Source organism: Equus caballus, chromosome 8, assembly GCF_041296265.1.
Source record: "Equus caballus isolate H_3958 breed thoroughbred chromosome 8, TB-T2T, whole genome shotgun sequence".
NCBI classification, from domain to species: Eukaryota; Metazoa; Chordata; class Mammalia; order Perissodactyla; family Equidae; genus Equus; species Equus caballus.
Genome location: NC_091691.1, coordinates 74134499 through 74152800, shown reverse-complemented (window position 1 = coordinate 74152800; position 18302 = coordinate 74134499). Strand labels below are relative to the sequence as shown.

The 18302-nt window shown below is 45.8% G+C and overlaps 1 long non-coding RNA gene across 1 annotated transcript in view; it reads right to left on the bottom strand.

Moving 5' to 3' along the window:
* The window catches only part of LOC138915295 (uncharacterized), a 66832-nt gene extending 48820 nt beyond the window's left edge, over positions 1–18012 (bottom strand). The window contains exon 1 of the long non-coding RNA XR_011421042.1: positions 17874–18012. This is a non-coding gene — a long non-coding RNA (uncharacterized lncRNA). The remainder of the gene's footprint in view (positions 1–17873) is intronic.
* Positions 18013–18302: the final 290 nt, after the last annotated feature.

Below are 18302 nucleotides of genomic sequence, written 5' to 3'. Positions count from 1 at the left end.
CAGAAATTCCTTCCTGGAGAAGAAGAAGCCACATTCTAGCCATAGCACTTCACAGCCAGGAGCAATCTTAAGTTATGAAGCTTTCCCTGGAGGAACAGGGGATCTGAGTGGGAGAGCTTTGCCGCAATAAACAGCTTTTGGACTCAGCACAACTGAGACAAGTGTCATAAATCTGGCTTTGCTGGCTATTAACTACAACAAAGAATAGCCCAGAAAAGCTATCAAACAGAAGGGGAAAGAAAAGCCTGCTCCTAAAGGGCCCATGTACAAATTCATCCATTTCGGAAAGCAACCTAAAATCACCAGAAAGAAAGGTGCACAGTCCTTTGGTGAAAAGAGGCTCACTTGATAGGCTCTGGGCACATCTCAGTGAGAGGCCAGACCTCTCCAGGCTGGGGCCACCTCCCCTGGGACTGAGACATTGGTGACAGCCATCATTGTGACCTAGTACAGGTGTGCTGACACAGACCCTGGCAGACATCATTGGAGTTCTTTCCCTGGCCTGTTAGCACACAGGTCTGCCCCACCCACTAAAGCACTGATTTCATCCAGCTCAGCCCGGGCAGGTAGCCCACCCTAAGGACTGGCCCCACCAAACAGCAAGCCCTCAGGCAACTTGTGGGTCCACATAGAGTGGGTGGGGTCTCTGTAGAGGGGTGAGTGGGTCCACTTCAGTTGGTCAGGGCATGCACACGGGACAGGACTGCATTAACAGGGTGTGTGGGCCTGCAGGTGGTGGGGCTTGTCAGCTGCAACAGACTTGTGCTTCTCAAACAGCCATACAGGGGATCAGCCCCACCTTTCAAAGCCTGAAACAAAGTGGGTGCTCCCATGTCTGGGGCAGGCCTCATTCAGCTGCATTCCTGAGAGAGCTGACAACAGCCTTACAGGCCAGAGGCCTACAGCAATTGTGAGCCCCTGAGCCTAGCAACCAGCCACGCTAGGAGCCTACTCATTGCAGAAAAACTGCAGTAGGAATGTATTATTAGACCTTGAAGCCAACTGTGCTGGAGCTCCCCACACCTGATAAAGTGACTGAAGGGACCATAGTAGCTGCACACAGCTGAGTATTACAACCAGCCAGCCAGAGGGACAGCCTAGCCTCCCTGTGCAACTGCAGCAAGAGCAACCTGCCGTAATAGAAGGACACATGTAGCCCACACAGGGGACACACCTGGAATATTTGGAACTGATGACAAGAGGGAAATAGACTGCTGGGCCTCAGAAGGCATCTCTTATATAAGGCCACCTCTCCAAAGCTGAGAGGCATAGCTGATCTACTTAATACATAGATATAAGCACAGAAAAGAGGCAAAAAATGAGGAGACAGAGGAGTATGTTTCAAGTAAGGAAAAAAGGACAAATCCTCAAAAAAAGGACTAAATGAAACAGAAATAAACAATCTACCTGATAAAGAATATAAACTAATAGTCATAAGAATGCTCCCTTATCTTGGGAGAAGAATCGAGGAATTCAGTGAGAACTTCAACAAAGAACTGGAAAATATAAAAGAAGAACCAATCAGAAGAGGAAAATACAATAATGGAAATGAAAAATTCACTATAGGGACTCAGCAGCAGAGTAGATGATACAGAAGAATGGATCATCGAGCTGGACAAAAGACTAGAGGAAATCAACTGAGCTGAACAGATAAAAAAGATTTAAAAAGAACAAGAACAGACTAAGGGATTTCTGGGACAACATCAAGTGCACCAACATCTGCATACAAGAGACACACTTGAGACCTAAAGACACTCACAAACTGAAAGTGAAAGAATGGAAAAAGATACTCCATGCAAATGGCAAAGAAAAGAAAGCTGGGGTAGCAATACTTATATCAGAAGAAATAGACTTTAAAAAAAAAACTGTAACAAGAGACAAAGAAGGACACTATATAATGAGAAAGGGAACAATCCAACATGAGGATATAACACTTGTAAATATCCATGCACCCAACATAGGAGCACATATATATATATAAAGCAATTATTAACAGACATAAAAGGAGAAATAGTAACACTGTTTATTTTAACATTCCACTTACACTAATGGATAGAACATCCAAACTGAAGATTAATAAGGAAACATTGGCCTTAAATGACACAGTGGACCAGATGGGCTTAGTAGATACATACAGAACATTCCATCCCAAAACCACAGAACACACATTCTTTTCAAGTACACATGGAACATTCTCCAGGACAGATCACATTTTAGGCCACAAAACAAGTCTCAATAAATTTAAGAAGACTGAAACAATACCAAGCATCTTTTCTGACCACAATGGTATGAAACTAGAAATCAACTACAAGAAGAAAATTGGAAAAGCCACAAGTATGTGGAGATTAAACAAACTGCTACTGAACAACTATTAGACCAATGAAGAAATCAAAGGAGAAATAAAAAAATACCTGCAGACAAAGGAAAATGAAAATACAACATGCCAAAATTTATAGGATACAGCAAAAGTGGTTCTAAGAGGGAAGTTTATAGCAATACAGGCCTACCTCAACAAACAAGAAAAATCTCAAATAGACTTTCTAAGAGTGCACCTAAAGGAACTGAAAAAAGAATAAACAAAGACCCAAGTCAGTAGAAGGAAGGAAATAATAAAAATCAGAGCAGAAATAAATGAAATAGAGACTAAAAAAAAAAAATGGAAAAGAAAATAATAATGAAACTAAGAGCTGGTTCTTTGAAAAGATAAATGAAATTGAGAAATCTTTAGCTAGACTTATCAAGAAAAAAAAAACATGAAGGCTCAAAATAAAACCAGAAATGAAAGAGGAGAATTACAATGGACATCTCAGAAATACAAAATTATAAGAGAATACTACAAAAAACTATATGCCAAAAAATTGGATAATCTAGAAGAAATGGATAAATTCTTAGAATCATACAACCTTCCAAAACTGAATCAAGAAGAAATAGAGAATTTGAATAGACCAACTACCATTAAGGAGATCGAAACAGTAATCAAAAACCTCCCCAAAAATGAAAGTCCAGGGGCCGGCTCCTTGGCCTAGTGGTTAAGCTCGCGCGCTCCGCTGCGGCGGCCCAGGGTTCGGATCCTGGGCACAGAGATGGCACCGCTCGTCAGGCCACATTGAGGTGGCGCCCCACATCCCACAACTAGAAGGACCTACAACTAAGATATACAACTGTGTACAGGGGGGGTTTGGGGAGATAAAGCAGAAAAAAAAAAAAGATAGGCAACAGTTGTTAGCCCAGGTGTCAATCCTTAAAAAAAAAAAAAAAGAAGAAGATTGGCAACAGTTGTTAGCCTAGGTGCCAATCTTTAAGAAAAAAAAAAAATGAAAGTCCAGGACCAGATGGCTTCCATGGTGAATTCTACCAAACATTCAAAGAAGATTTAATACCTATCCTTCTCAAACTCTTCCAAAAAATTGAAGAGGAGGGGAGGCTTCCTAACTCATTCTATGAGGCCAACATTACCCTGATACCAAAACCAGACAAGGACAACACAAAAAAAGAAAGGCCGGTATCACTGATGAACATCGATGCAAAAATCCTCAACAAAATACTAGCAAGTCGAGTACAACAATACATTAAAAAGATCATACACCATGATCAAGTTGGATTTATTCCAGGGAAAAAAGTAACTTTGCAGTGGAGAAGCCCAACACACAGTACCTCAGCCAAGTGATCAAGGTCAAAATCAACAGTGATTGTTCAGGTTGATAGTATGTGACCTTGATAGGATATGATGAAAATGGCACTTTACATCTGTGGTCTTCTTGCCAAAACACATAACCCCAGTCTAATCACAAGAAAAACAGACAAACTCAATTGAGGGACATCCTGCAAAATACCTGACCAGTAGTCTTCAAAACTGTCAAGGTCATCACAAACAAAGAAAGTCTAAGAAACTGTCACAGCCAAGAGAAGCCTAAGGAGATGTGGCGACTAAATGTAATGTGGCACCTGGATGGGGTCCTGGAACAGAAAAAGGACTTTAGGTAAAAATTAAGGAAATCTGAATAAACTCCAGACTCTAGTTAATAACAGTGCATCAATATTGGTTCACTAATTGTGACAAACGCACCATACTAATGTAAGTTGTTGACAAAAGGGGAAATGAATGGTGGGTATATAGGAACTCTCTGTACTATCTTCATAATTTTTCTTTAAATCAAAAACTGTTATTAAAAAATAGAGTCTATTTTTAAAACGCCATTTACAAGAACATAAAACAAAACATAAAATACCTAGGAAGAAATTTAACAAAAGATGTGGCAGGCCTCTGTGCTGAAAACTAGCAAATATTGCTGAGAGAAAATCAGTAAGGTATGAAGAAACGGAGATGCGCTTTATGTTCACAGATTAGCAGACTTAATAGTTCAGATGTCCCACTGTTAAGATGACATCCCAATTATAATCCCATCTGACGTTTGGTCGACATTGATAAGCTGATTCTAAAATGTATGAAATTGCAAAAGGACCTCGAATAAGCAAAACAATCTTAAAGATTGAAGTTGGAGGATTTATGCTGCCAGATTTCAAGATATACTGTCAAGTTACAAAATATAAGACAATATGTTATTGGCATATGGATAATTTAATAGATCGATGGAATAGAATATCAAATCCAGAAGTAAACCCATACATAAGGTATAATTTGATTTTCAAAAGTGCTAATGCATTTCAACGGGGAAAAGGAATGTCTTTTTCAATAAATGGTATTGAAAGAACTGAATGTCTTCATGGAACAGAAATGAACCCTGACCTCTAACTCATACCATACACAAAGATTAATTTGACATGGATCATAAATTTAAATGCAAAAATCTATAAAGCTTCTAGAAGAAAATGAAGGGAAATACCTTTGTAATCTTGGAGTGGGAAAAGAATTCTTAGAACCAAAAGTCCCTGATCTGAAAGACAAACATTGATATATTTGACTTCATCAAAATTAAAAATTTCTAATAATCAAAAGACAACATTCAGTGAAAACAGGGGCCGGCCTAGTTGGGTAGTGGTTAAGTTCATGTGCTCTCCTCCAGGATTCACTAGTTCAGATCCCAGGCATGGACCTACACACTGCTCATCAAGCCATGCTGTGGCGGTGTCACACATACAAAGTAGAGGAAGATTGGCACAGATGTTCGCTCAGGGCCACTCTTCCTCACCAAAAAAAAAAAAAAGTGAAAACACAATCACATTCCTGGGGAAAATATTCACAAGCTACCAATCTAACAAAGGACATGTATCCAAAATATATTTTAAAAACTTCCTACAAATCAATAATAAAAAAAACCCGGAATTCTGAAAAGGACAAAAGATCTCAATAGGCTCTTCATAAAGGAAGACATAAAAATGGCTAATAAGCATATGAAAAAGCTATCCATTTCTCTTCCTCCTCCTCCTCCACCTTCTCTAGCCACAAGTATCAGATAAGTGTGTGTGTGTGTGGTGGGGTAGCTGATAGAACTACTCAGTGTATTAGTCAGGGTTCTCCAGAGAAACCAAAGCAATAGGGTGTATGTGTGTATAGAGAGAGAGTTTAAGGAACCGGCTCTCATGAATGTGGGGGTTGGCCAATCCAAAATCTGCAGAGCAGTGCACTAGGCTGGAGACCTAGGGAGGAGGTAATGTTGCAGCTCAAGTCCAAAGGCAGTCCAGAGGCAGAATTCCCTCTTCCTCAGGGAAGATCAGTCTCCTTCCTCTTAGGGTCTTCAACTGATTGGATGAGGCCCACCCACATTATGAAGAGTAACCTGCTTTACTCAAAGTTTACTTTGAGTTAAACATTAATCTCATCTAAAAAACACCTTCACTGGAACATGTAGAATAGCGTTTGATCAAATGTCTGGGTACCATGGCCTAGCCAAGTTGACTCATAAAATTAGGCCTCACACTCAGCGAACATTAACTAACCCCAACTTCCCTGGGTATGCCCGTTGGTGATACAGCAATGAAGGAGAAGGGGCTCCTGTTCTCAGCTGCCTCAGTCTGGTCCAGGATAGCAGCTTGCACACAGAGCAGGAGGCAGTGAGTTTGCCTGCAGTGGGGCACGAGGGAGAGGAGTGGCGAAGGCTTTCAGGGGAGGTGACGATTGAACGATTCTTGAAGGTTTACTGCTGCTTGAAGGGTACTGGGAGCTCCCAGGACAGCGCTTGGCACCTATGGGTGCTCAGTGAATATTTGTGAATGAAGCTGGATGTTAAACAGTACATGAGGTCAGTGTTGAGAAGGTGGCAGTGTGGGGAAGAAACTGTAGGGGCTGACAGGGCCAGCTGGAACAACAGTCCAGAGTCTGTGACATGAGACCAGGCACGACATAAGTAGGTGGCTAAGACATCAGCAAGCCTAGCTGGCGGGGAATAGAGTGGAGAGAGAGATTTAGGAGGCAGGAAAGAATGTTGGAGAGGCTCCCGGCATGGACCCAGCAGGAGAAGGGCCCTTATACAGCCTTATTTTACAGATGAGGCGTCTGAGACCCAGAGAGGGGAAGCAACTTGCCCTTGGCCACACAGCATACTGACAGCATATACGGGATCAGAACCCAGCGCTCCTTCCACACCAGGTGGCCTGTTTTCTGCTTTCTCTTGCCCTCCTACCCAACGTTGTCCTCAGGAAATTTTTCAGGCCTCCTCACTCAGCTCCACTCTGGCTGTGGAAGGACAGGCTGTGGTGTTGCTGACAAGCTGGAGAGTCTGTGGGCATGGTGACAGGGAAGGGGTCACCTGAGGCTTCTTCCGGGCACAGTCCTACTCCGGGAGCAGCTGCCCACTCCACATGGCTATGAGGCTGACCCTGAGTGGCGGTGGTTATTTTAAGTAATTCACGTTGGAGGGAGGAAGTGACTGAGGAAAATGTGAAAATGAGTAGCTATTGCAAGATGTGTGTGATAAATGAAACAGGGAACATAAAGACAGACGAAGAGGCACATCTGTTATTTTTGCTCCTTTTTATAGCAAGCTCTAAGTTAGACTTTTCACACTAAGTAGGAACCGCTTAGCTCCCGAGCGATTTCCTGACCCCAGCCGGCGTCCCTCCCGCCAGAGCGGAGGAGGGTGGATGCCACGGGGGCCCTGAGGACCAGCAAGAGCCCTCAGAGGGCAGCCCCCCAAGGCTTTGTGCAGGAAGGGGTCGGTGGGCCTTCATTGCCAGCTCTTCTCTGGCTTCCCCTCCGTTTATTGAAGAGTGGGGTGGCCACCTCTAAACCCGGGGACATTCGCACCCAGACTGTGCCACAGAAGCAGCCAGGAATGCAAAGGGACGTTTTTGGTAAGAATATGGACCCCGTCCCCTTAACGTGGAAAATACTAGCATTCTCTCCTGAGTCATTTTTCTTCTTTTTGGAGGCGGATGGTGTGCCCAGTGCCCATGTGCCAGTGGGAACTGGCGTAAGTGTCATAGAGGGATGGAGCCAAACGATGCTGAGCTTTCTTCAGGGGGAACTGCCTTCCGGTCTGAGGCCCATCAGCTGCCGTGAGGATGGATTGCTGCGGGGGCCACTGTCCCTGAAACCACCCCTAGCCAGCCTGCCTGGGGCTTTCCATTCCCCCAGGAGCCTCTTTGGAGTGAAGCATTGACACTCTGGTTAAAAATGAATCGCCTGGGCGCACAGTATAGCCAAAGCTGTTAGTTATTAGCACCTTAGCTCTCATCCGTTTATTTCTGTTGATTGTGTGCTCAGCTCTGTGTGGAGTATTATTGTGGGATTCAGGGGAGAGAGGACAGCAGTCACCCCCTGCTTGCGAGCAGCTTCAGTGAAATGAAAGGGAAGTCTAAAGACAGATGAGAGGGAGGGAGGGAGGGGGTAGGGGTGGGAAGAGTGTTTGAGGAAAGTGGTTGAATACTTGGAATAACTGCCATGGGGCATGCAAAAGGGAGGAAAAGGCCTGGTCCAGGCGTGTGGGGGCTCAGTGGCTGGAAGCCACAAGTCTGCAGAGTTGCGTGCCAGCATGATCGTGTCATTTTCTTTAGCAGTGGGGGCTGCCTGGAAGCAGAAGTGGATGGTGAAGTCATCACTGGCTGTGGATTGGCCAGGCAGGTACAGCAGCACGACTGTCCTCCCCTCTTCTCTATTTGGGACAGGAAGTTAGCAGCCACTAGATGTGGCTCTGTGACTGGGTTCTGGCCGATGAGATGTAGGAGAAAGATGTTGGAAGGCAAGGCTCCAGAATAGGAGGATAGACTGCTGGAGCTCTCCCTTTTGTTCTTCCCTCCTCTGTGATGCTGGAATGTAGACACCATGGCTGGAGCTCGAACAGCCATCATGGACTATGAGGCGATGTGCTAAAAATGAGTGAACAGCAAGAGAGGAGGAGCATGGGTCCCTGATGCACTCAGAGCCACCATTCCCCCTGGGCTAACCACCTCCGGACTTCTTTTATGTGGGAGAGAAATAAACTCTAATGATTTTAAGAACTGTTACTTTGAGTTTTCTATTATATGCCATGGAACCCAATCCTAGCAGACACAGACCCAGTGCAGGGAAATTGTGGATAATTATAAGAATATCAGTAAGGGGATTGACCATGGGGTCTTAACAAAGTAGGAAAGGACGAGAAGCAAGAAGGTGGCTGATACACTGGAGAATGGGGACTGCAGCCCTTGGGGTACTAACACAGCAGAGTAGGTTAGTGGGGGCAGAAGATCTCTAAGTCATGGTTAGAGAGTGGAATTTCCAATTTTGTGGTTTCAGAGTTTGCTTGACAAGATGTGGTCGTAGTAAGTGCTAACATTTCCTGATTGCTCCCCATGCCACCGGCTCCCTTTAAAGTAATAGAGTACCTACTCTTGCTCCTCACCATGACTCTGGAAGGTAGTTTCTTCTATTAGCCTATTTCATAAAGAAACTGAGGCTCAGAGAGGTCAAGAACTTATCTGAAGGGACAAAACAGGTGACTGGTGGGGTTGGCGTTCGAACTCAGGCTGTGACTTGCGGGCCCAAGCTTTCAGCATGCCCACATGTCTGCCCTGTGCTGCCCTGGGGGGCGTGCGAGGAGCAGTGTGCAAGCACAGGGAGGTGAGGCCCATGAGCTGGTGGCTGGCTGCGTCTTCTGGATGGACGTCCAAACTCCCCAGCATGGTGGCAGGAGGTGAGGTGAGCGTGAAGGCAGCGAGCCCCCATCCAAGACGCTGAGCCACAGACCCTGCCCCTGGGCCTGCGTTCCAAGGGCTTGGAAGACCACTCAGGAGTCTAGGGAACCTGCACCTGCAGCAGGGGTTAGATTTCAGCCGAAGCTGAAGAAGTGTGGGCTCTGGAACCACGTGGCCTGGGTTCCGATCCCGTTTCCACCTCTTACCAGCTGTGTCACCTCGGACAAGTTACCAACTTTTTGTGCCTCAGTGTATGGGCATGGTAATAGTTCCTGCTCATAAGACCAGGAAGATTAAATGAATTAACAGCAGGGAAGCACTGTGAACAACGCCTGCATACAGTGTCCAACACTGTTGATGCTGCTGTCTCACAGAGCTTCGTGGAGAAGGTAAGGAGCTGTGGCAGAGTGGAACAAGATGAGGAGGGCAGATGATGAGGAGAGCCTTCCAGAGTGGACAAGGAGAGACCACAGGGTTTGCCACACCACCTCTCAGGGAAGGCTCTCATCCTGGTCCTCGGTACATCCCTCTGGACACGTCCCTAGGCCTCCTCTCCTAAGGTGACTTGCTTGTTGGTCTTATGTTTCCAATATAAGGAAAGACCCACCCCCTTTTAAATAAATGTCGGAACATCTTAGGAAGGGGTGAGGAGTTTTCCTCTGAACCCCTAAACCACACATACCCATGTGTCACCCAGCACCTGTGCCAGCATCATTGTCCAACAGCATTTGTTGGATGATGGCATGAACTGCCCCAGTTTGCCAACGCAGCTAGGACAGGGCCTGACTCCAGTTCACTGCCCTCCTTGTCCCGCCAGGTGCCCTGTTTGCCAGCTCCAGGCCCTGTTCCTGCCCTGGCTGCAGACGCTGCCTTGGCCTCGAATGCGCCACATTCTATCTGGTCCTGGAGGGTCCCACACACCCTTTGCACGGCCAGCTATTTACTCATTGGTGTCTGTGGTTATTCTTAGGCACCGCTGGAACCCAATCCTGCAGAGGGAGTTTTTATTAGTAAGTGTCATAAGGTTGGCATTTGTGTGTCTGTTTAGGAAACCTTCTGGCAAAGCTGCGACAAGCATTAGTGAGGATGACAGTGAATCTGTTAAAGAACCAGGCACCCATGGGCCAAACGAACATCTGGATGGCCATGGGAGCACAGGCAAGTCCGAAACCCTGCCCTCCCCCCTGGGCCCCGGTTTCAGCACCCCTGGGGTGCAGCTCTAGGTCATGCGCTGGCCCAACCTCAGAGCCAGGGCCTAGTGTTCGCTCTGCCGCAGCCCCACTGTGTGATGCTGGGCAAGTCCTTTTGCCTCCCTGGGCATCATGGTGTCAATCTGTGAATGCAAACAATGAGTGTTGCATCACAGAGATTTTAAAAGGTCCAAGCAAAAGAATAAAAATGAAAAGGCAGTAATCGTCATATGGGCCACTCTGTATGAGCACCCGGCAGGCGGCCAGTACTCATGACAGTGCTGGGGTAGGGACCAGAGAGGTACGTCTCTTGCCCGGATTCATGGAGCCAGTGAGCAGAGGGGCTGAGATCCAGATCTTGTGAAGTGTGACTCCAAAGGTCACGATGTTTCCACTGTGCCGGAGGGCAAGAGGGCCTCAAAAAGTCCCCACCCCCAGGGGACTGGGAAGTGAGTGAGCAGAAGAGAAGATGGGGCTGGGACAGAGCTGGAAGCAAAGTGGAGAAAAGAAAAGGCTTCCAGATGGCACAGTAGATTGGGAGGAGCACAAGGCGCGCTCTGGGGCTGCTTGCTTTCTTTCTGTTTTCCTCAGTGGTAGTTACATGGGTGTCTTCGCTTTGTGGTGATGGGTGGAGCTGTACACCATGGTCTGTGCACTTTTCTGTACATATGTTATACTTTTAAAAAAGGTTAGGAAGAAAATAGGAACTCTGTGGCATCCAGTGATTGAGTACAAATGTATTTTTAAAGTTCATACTCACTATTACTTATGCAGCTCTCATCTGCCTCTATTCAAATGACATTAGAAGTTATGTTTAAGAAGCCGAAGATATCCAGGTAAAATTCCCAAGAGTCTGGGTCAATGTATGGATCCCAGAACTGAAATTCTGGGAGTTGTTGAGCCCTCCTCGTGGCTGACTAGCTCCTGACATGGAACCCACCATTGGTCAGAGGTCCTCCTTCCTTCTCCTGCCCAGCTAGAAGACTTTTGTTCAACCTCCCTTGCATTTAGGTTGACTACATGACTCAGCTTAGCCAATGAGATGTAAACAGAAGTGTTAGGTGACACTTTGACAAACGTCCTTAAAGGGAGAAAGACTTACCTTTCTTTATCTCTTCCTTCATCTTGTTAACTGGACCTTAGATATAATGGCTGGAGCCTTAGTGTCCACCTTGGAATGTGAGGACAAGAGCTACATCCTTGGAATGTTACAGTAATGAGCTAGAAGGAGCCTGGATCTTCAAAGATTTTTTTGAATGGAGCCATTCTCCTAGCCTTGGATTGCTTACCTCTGAATGTCTGTTATATAACAGACAAAAAATATGTATCTTTATTAAGTCTTGTTATTTTGGGGATTTCTGTCCCTCAGAGTTGAGCCTCATTCTAACTCATATTCCCCCCATGGAAGACACGATGCCCTTTCCTTGTCCTCCTTGGGCCTCATGGTTAACCAAAGATCTGATAGGAAACCACCCTTTGACAGGCCTTAAATTGGGGAGCCCAGGAGATACTCACCATCCTCAAAAATGCCATGAACAGCCTCAAAAGATGAGGCCCTATGTGAAAGCTGGATGGATAATCCAAGTCGTATGATTTTAGGGGATTCAGAGAGTCTCCCAACTACCTCTTTCACATACGTGGTGCCTGAAATTCCATCTTTATATCTTAATTCATAAGATTATACTCCTATGAGAATCCTACTCAAATACAAATGATTCTAGGTAGGGGTACTATGTTAGGTTACCTCCCGCGTTAGCGTGCAGTCATTTGTCTTAGAATAGAGACTGAGCTAGAGAATTGTAAAGATGACTGGGACTTTGGGGGATCATTTAGCCCAGCGTTTTTCAAACTGTGCTTCAGCAAACCCTTGCATGATGGTGCCTAGGGGCTGCCACTGAGGCTGAGAGGGGCACAGGGGAAGATGGAAGACACAGGGCACCCTTGTCATCGAAGCCAGGGTTTAGATGCTGGAAAAAGTTTTAAAAACCACACCTCTCTTTTATTTTATAGGCTAAAGGTCAAAGGTTGCCAATAGGTTAATGAAGCTGGAATTCAGGTGGGCAGTTAGTGGCAAAGCCAGACCTAGAATTCAAGTTTCTGACTCCAAAACTGTGCTCTATCCACTAGTCCATGCTTCCTCAGGTTAGCTTCAGACACGTGTTGAGGAGACAGATAGTGAGAGTCAAGGTGGGTGAGTTTTGGTGGGAGGTGAGTGAAGGGGGCAGATCGTGGTCTGGGCCTAAGTGGGGATGCTGGAGAGTCCTGGCCAGACAGTCCTGGGCACTTGGAATAGCCAAGTGCTGATGGGGGCAGAGGGAAGCCCTGAGGATTCCTGACCCCCTCCACAAATTTGTCGAGACTCGGCATTTGTGAAATCTCTCCCTCTGTCTCAGGCCATAGTAAACCATGCTGTTTACCTAGAGATGTATAGCTTTGTAGTTCACAAAAATGCTCTTACCTTTTTACATCAAATCTTCACAAACTCCTACTTTGAGGGATAGGTGTTGTATTTTTCTGTTTACATGTGAGGACGCCAGTGGGTCAGAGAAGGGAGGAGTCTTTCCTGAACTTGCAGAGCTGTGCCCTAAACTTATCTCCTTCTGACTGCCCGTTGTCGTCATCCTATAGCATCTCCCACACTCCAGGACACTGTCAGCTGCTTTCTCCACCTGTCACAGCCTTTGCAGCCAAACACCAAGGCATTTAGACATCAGACATAACGTTTCCATACTTGTAAGTTGGCTGACCTGTTGCCAGGCTTCTTTCTTTACTATGAGCTTGGTGATTATGGTCATAGGTGCTAGCACCAGTAACCAGTAACGTGTGTGTGTGTGTGTTGGGGGTGGGATGGGCAGGAGACAGGGCCATGGATGATGCTGTACATGGTTCTGAAACAACATTTCTGGGATGGTGGAGGGGCACATCTCACCTCCCTCTTGTTTCTCTGCCATCAATTCTACTTGATCACAGCAACAGTTCCATTAAAAGGAGGAAAGGGGAAACATAAGTGGAAAAAAAAATTGCTGCTCTTGATGATAGTGGCATGGGGGTTGACTCTCCAACATCCATTCCATCTCCATCTGTGTAGCAGCAATGTGGTTTCTGGAATTGACCCCAGCTCCTGGGGAGAGTTCTTAGTAGACTAAGCCAACTATGACAATACCATCCCCTTGTCAGTGATTGGTTCAGGGACCCAGGCGTAAGCCAATCAGTGCATGGCATCCCTCTGGTGATTATTATTGGTCCCAGGTTGGAGGAGAGCGTCTTTCTCTTTCTCTCTCCTGCTATTGTCCCAATTACTGCTGGCAGCCATCATATATGACCATGAGGACAGCCACTCTTAGGAAGAAGCCTATACTTGAGATGGCAGAGCAGAAGATGGAAAGAATCTGGGTTCTAGAAATACTGAGTAGCCAATTGTGGAGCACACTCCACCCCTAGTTTTTCTGAAATGTGGGATAATAAATTTCTCCATGGTTCCTGTTACTTTAGTCGAAAGGTCTTAGCTGACACACTGATCTCCGGCCACAAGAATTTGTTGTTTCCAGAAGTGAGATGGAGTCTCACCAAGCAACCCATATACATGCTCAGTAGTTCCCGGTGACCAGGGGCATGTATTTATGAGACAGCTGGTCAAAGTTCGAGGGTACTTTATGCATGGAAATGTCACCCTGTGATCTCCAGGCAGCACTGCAAGGATAAATGAATCTGTGCTAACATGTTGACGGTGGATAAGGGATTAACGTTATAATTTATCAGGCCTTTGTAGATATAATGTCTGAACACAGAGGAATGCCTTTTATGGTGATTCTTTAGGTCAGTGGGGTAGGACTTTTTGCATGGGGCTCTGCATATCACACAGTGTGGACCAGGGGGAGCAAACTATAGCCTGTGGGCTAACTCTGGTCACGCTCATTCATTTCTGTGTTGTACTTTCACACTGCAACAATGGAGTTGTACGCAACCAAAATTATATGGCTCACAAAGCCACAGAATTTACTATCTGGCTCTTTCAGAAAAAGTTTGCTGACCCGTGGTGTACAGCACTGTCTACTTGGCCTGGAGTAATGACAATCTGGGCAAACCTACAACATAGCAAGGCTAGGCTGTCGTATTGGTGACTACACTCATGGACGATGATCTGTGATCAGGCAGAACACATCAATCCTGTTGTTTTTCGTATATGAGTATTGACATCATTGGATGACAAGAAATTTTCTTTAAAATGAATCCTACTTCCACGAATTCCTATTATGATATCAGATGGGTATTCCTCCAGAAAACCACTCCCCATTAGCCTGCATTGGAAATGTTTGAGGATGTGGTTAAGGTGTTGGTCACCTGTAGGTTTCTTTACACTGTTCTGAGTGCAGTTCTAAGTGGGACATCACCTTTATTACAGGCACAAATGACGCTTCAGGTTAAATGTCTCTCTAGCACGAACCCTAGGATATAAATGAAAGCTTTCAGAGTCTTTCCAAGGAGCAGGATTTTAAAAGGGGGGAGGAAGAGAGTGTTTTTGCACCAGCAACCTGTGGAGCAGAGAGAAAGCAGCAAAAAGACTGTACCAGAGACAAGCCTTGAGACGGTACCAGTGTGCAGTGGACCAGGCTTCATCACGCTTAAACGACTTCCATGAATATCAAATGAACTGATGATGAAGCACTTAACACAGTGACAGCTTTCATAACACAGTAATCCTATGCCTCTACTCCTTGCCTACTGCCCTGGAGGGAGGTAGAGAATTCATTCTCAAGTTGGTACAATAATGAGAGATCAGTGGGGTATGTGTGGGGGGTCTGATGCTGTCAGAGAAAAGACAGATAAGCTGTCATATCCATGCTGTTTCTCCCTCAAACTGTTCTCCACCAACCCACAGGTTGATTTGTCTAAAATGCAAATCTGATCATATCATTTCCCTACTTAAAATCTTGCAATGGTTCCACGGATAAAATCCCAACTCCCTACACTCTGGCTCTGCCCACCCACCCAGCCTCATCCGTGCAGCCACACTGAGCTGACTGTGCCCCATTCCCGGTGCCAGCCTTTGCCCACATTGCTTCCTCTGTCCAGCACCCCTCGTCCCACTCCTTTACCTGGCTGACCCACCTTACTTGTCACAATTCAGGTCAAACACCACCTCCTCTGGACACCTGCCTTGCTATTCTGCAGGTGAATTCCCTGCCCTCCTCCCCACCCCTGCCACCTCCAATTTGGGTTAGAGTCACACTTATCCTAATATTGAGTATTGTCTGTCTTTCTTACTGCATTGTAAACTCCCATAAGGGCACGGACTCTGAATTACTGGTCCTCGTTTCGCTGTCATCTCACGCAATACCTAGCACAGAGTAGACACTCCTGCCGTGGCTGCTGAATGCCTGGAGCTTTTAGAACCTAGGACAGCGGTTCAATGACACATGCTGTGGCCATGGCATTAGGATTGGGACTCTGGTGCTTCAGAAGAGGATGATCATAGTGGAACACTCATCCCTTTTCTCTTCTCAGGCATCTAAGGAACATTAAACATTTCTAAGCAGCTTTATTTATAGGGCATTCTTTTGAAATCCTAGCATGATACAGACCACCAAGAAAACATGTGCAGGGGCCCGCAGTGGATTGGAAATGAAAAACATTTCTCAGCGGCACTTGTCAGTGCTCTTCCTCAAAGCAGAGCCTGATCCCAGGGTTTCTACTGCAGGGCCCGGCCTTTAAGGTGAGCAAAGAGATCCCAGGTCCATTTTGGCCACCATGTCATCTAAATGTGTTCTGAGTGACCTTATTATGAACAGTGGAGCTGTTTCTGGATTTCTCTGGGAGTATGACATACCCAAAGTAGAAATGAATCTTTCTGCACTGTGTTGCATTGGATGCACAAACCACTATAGATTAATAATAATAATAATAATAATGTCTCTACCCTTTGAAACCAACTGGATAAACTGGGGCAAATGCAGGAGAGGAATGCCTGGGAGGTGGTGCTAAGACAGAAGGAGGACGTTTCTCAGGTTGGAGATGTAAAGGCCAAAAGGCGACTTCATAACTACGTTCAAGATTATGTAATAAGTTATTTAGAACACAGCTCATGCTTCATAAGGGGACAGAACAAGGGGTTTAAATTATAGTTCTATTCTATAAAAATAATTAATTGAAAACAAGACAGATGAAGTAGAGTCCAGCATCTGCAGCTGACCACGCACTGGCAAACCCTGGGTCTCTGGATTACAAGGTCTCCACTGGGCATTTCTGCTCAGGGGCCACAAGACACCCTCACCACAGACAGAACATCCCCAAACCAAGAATCAGCCTCTTGAAGCCTGCCTTGTTAACACAAATATAAAGAGGCACCAGAACAGCATGTACTTATCACAAACTCCTCGAATGCATGGGTGGAATGTCACTTACATAATCTGGCAGGTTGCAGTTGTGCTGTATGATCCAAAACTCGGTTTTCTTAAACCAGTAGAAACCTCTAAGGTCTTTTTTTAAAAATGCATCTTTCCATTTGATAGCGGAGACAATGCTCCCAGCATGAGTAATGCCCATCAGTTATCAGTAATTTAGCAGATCGTGCCAGTGTTGACATTTGTTCTTGGCTTAATTGTGCGTGAGTGTGTGTTTTAAACAATGATGCAGCTGTCCCCATTTCTGGCAATTAGGATATAAAAATGGTGTTTGCTGAATCTGGCAGCGTGATCAGTTATCCATGTGTTTCCTCTTTTGTTTGCAAGGCCTTCTGAGTGTTTGCCGCAATTCTACAATCGGAATATCAATTCGGCTTAAAATGGAATCGAGATGCATATTAATAGCAACGACAGGGTCTGCAGACCTCCATGTTTCAAGATCTTCCACCTCTGACTCCACCACAGATGCTTGCGTTCGTGTGTATGTTAAAGACACTTTAACGTGCTGTGAAGGCAGTCAGACTTAAAACACCATTAGGATTAAAGAAGCAGTGTCAGCAGAGGCGCACTGGACTAGGGCTGATCATTTGCAGAGCATCAGGTGATCGAGTACATCCCACCTAGAATCCTGCCACAGAGCTCTCACTGTGGCTCACGTCAGCCTCAGTCTGCCTCACTGCTAATTCATGCGGTGACCTGGCCATCGAGGAGAGTCAGTGGCCAGGGTGTAAAGCTTTACTTTACCTCAACTATTTTGGCTCTTGGCTCAGCGGGATTTTTGCTTAGATTAGCCAGTTAATGTTAATGTCAGCTAGGGTGGGGACCAATGCCTTATTAGGTCATGGCAAGTCTGAATAAAATACCTATGAAAAAATAACTGTTTGGCAGTAGTTGCTAAAGCTGAATATAGGTACACTCTATGACCCAGTAATTCCACCTCTGAATACCGATACTGGCGGAGATGCATGCACGTATTCACAAAAGACAAGCACTGGAAGGTTCACAGCGGCAACTGCCCAGATGTCCATCAACAGTAGGATGGATAACTAAGTTGTGCTACAGTCCAACAATGGCATACTATACAGCCTGGAACAAACTACAACCACATCCATAAAGCATCCACTCTCTAAACTACAACACGCAAGGGATTGGTTTTCTATCACTGTGAAATAAATTAGCACCAACTGAGCACAAAACAACACACACTTACCAGCTCACAGCTGTGTAGGTCTTAAATCTGGGCACGGGATAGCTGGGTTCTCTCCCGAGGGCCTCACAGGCTAAAGTGACGATGTAGGCGGCCGGAGCTCAGGATCCTTTCCAAGTCCATTCCGGTTGTTGGCAGAATTCAGGGTCTTCTGTGTGATTGGAGGACTGAGGTCCCCCGTTTCCTTGCTACCCGTGTGCCAGGAGCCAATCTCCGCTCCTGGAAGCCGTCCACACCTCTTGCCACGTGGACCCCTCTGTCTTCAAAGCTAACGATGAAGAACTTCCCTGGTGTCAGTCCCTCTCATACTTCAAATCACTTTTGCCAGGAAGCGCCCAGTTCCTTCTAAGGGCTCATGCGATCAGGCCCACTAAGAACAGTCTCCCTCTCTTAAAACCAACTGATTGGGGTCTTGAGTCTACCTGCAAATCC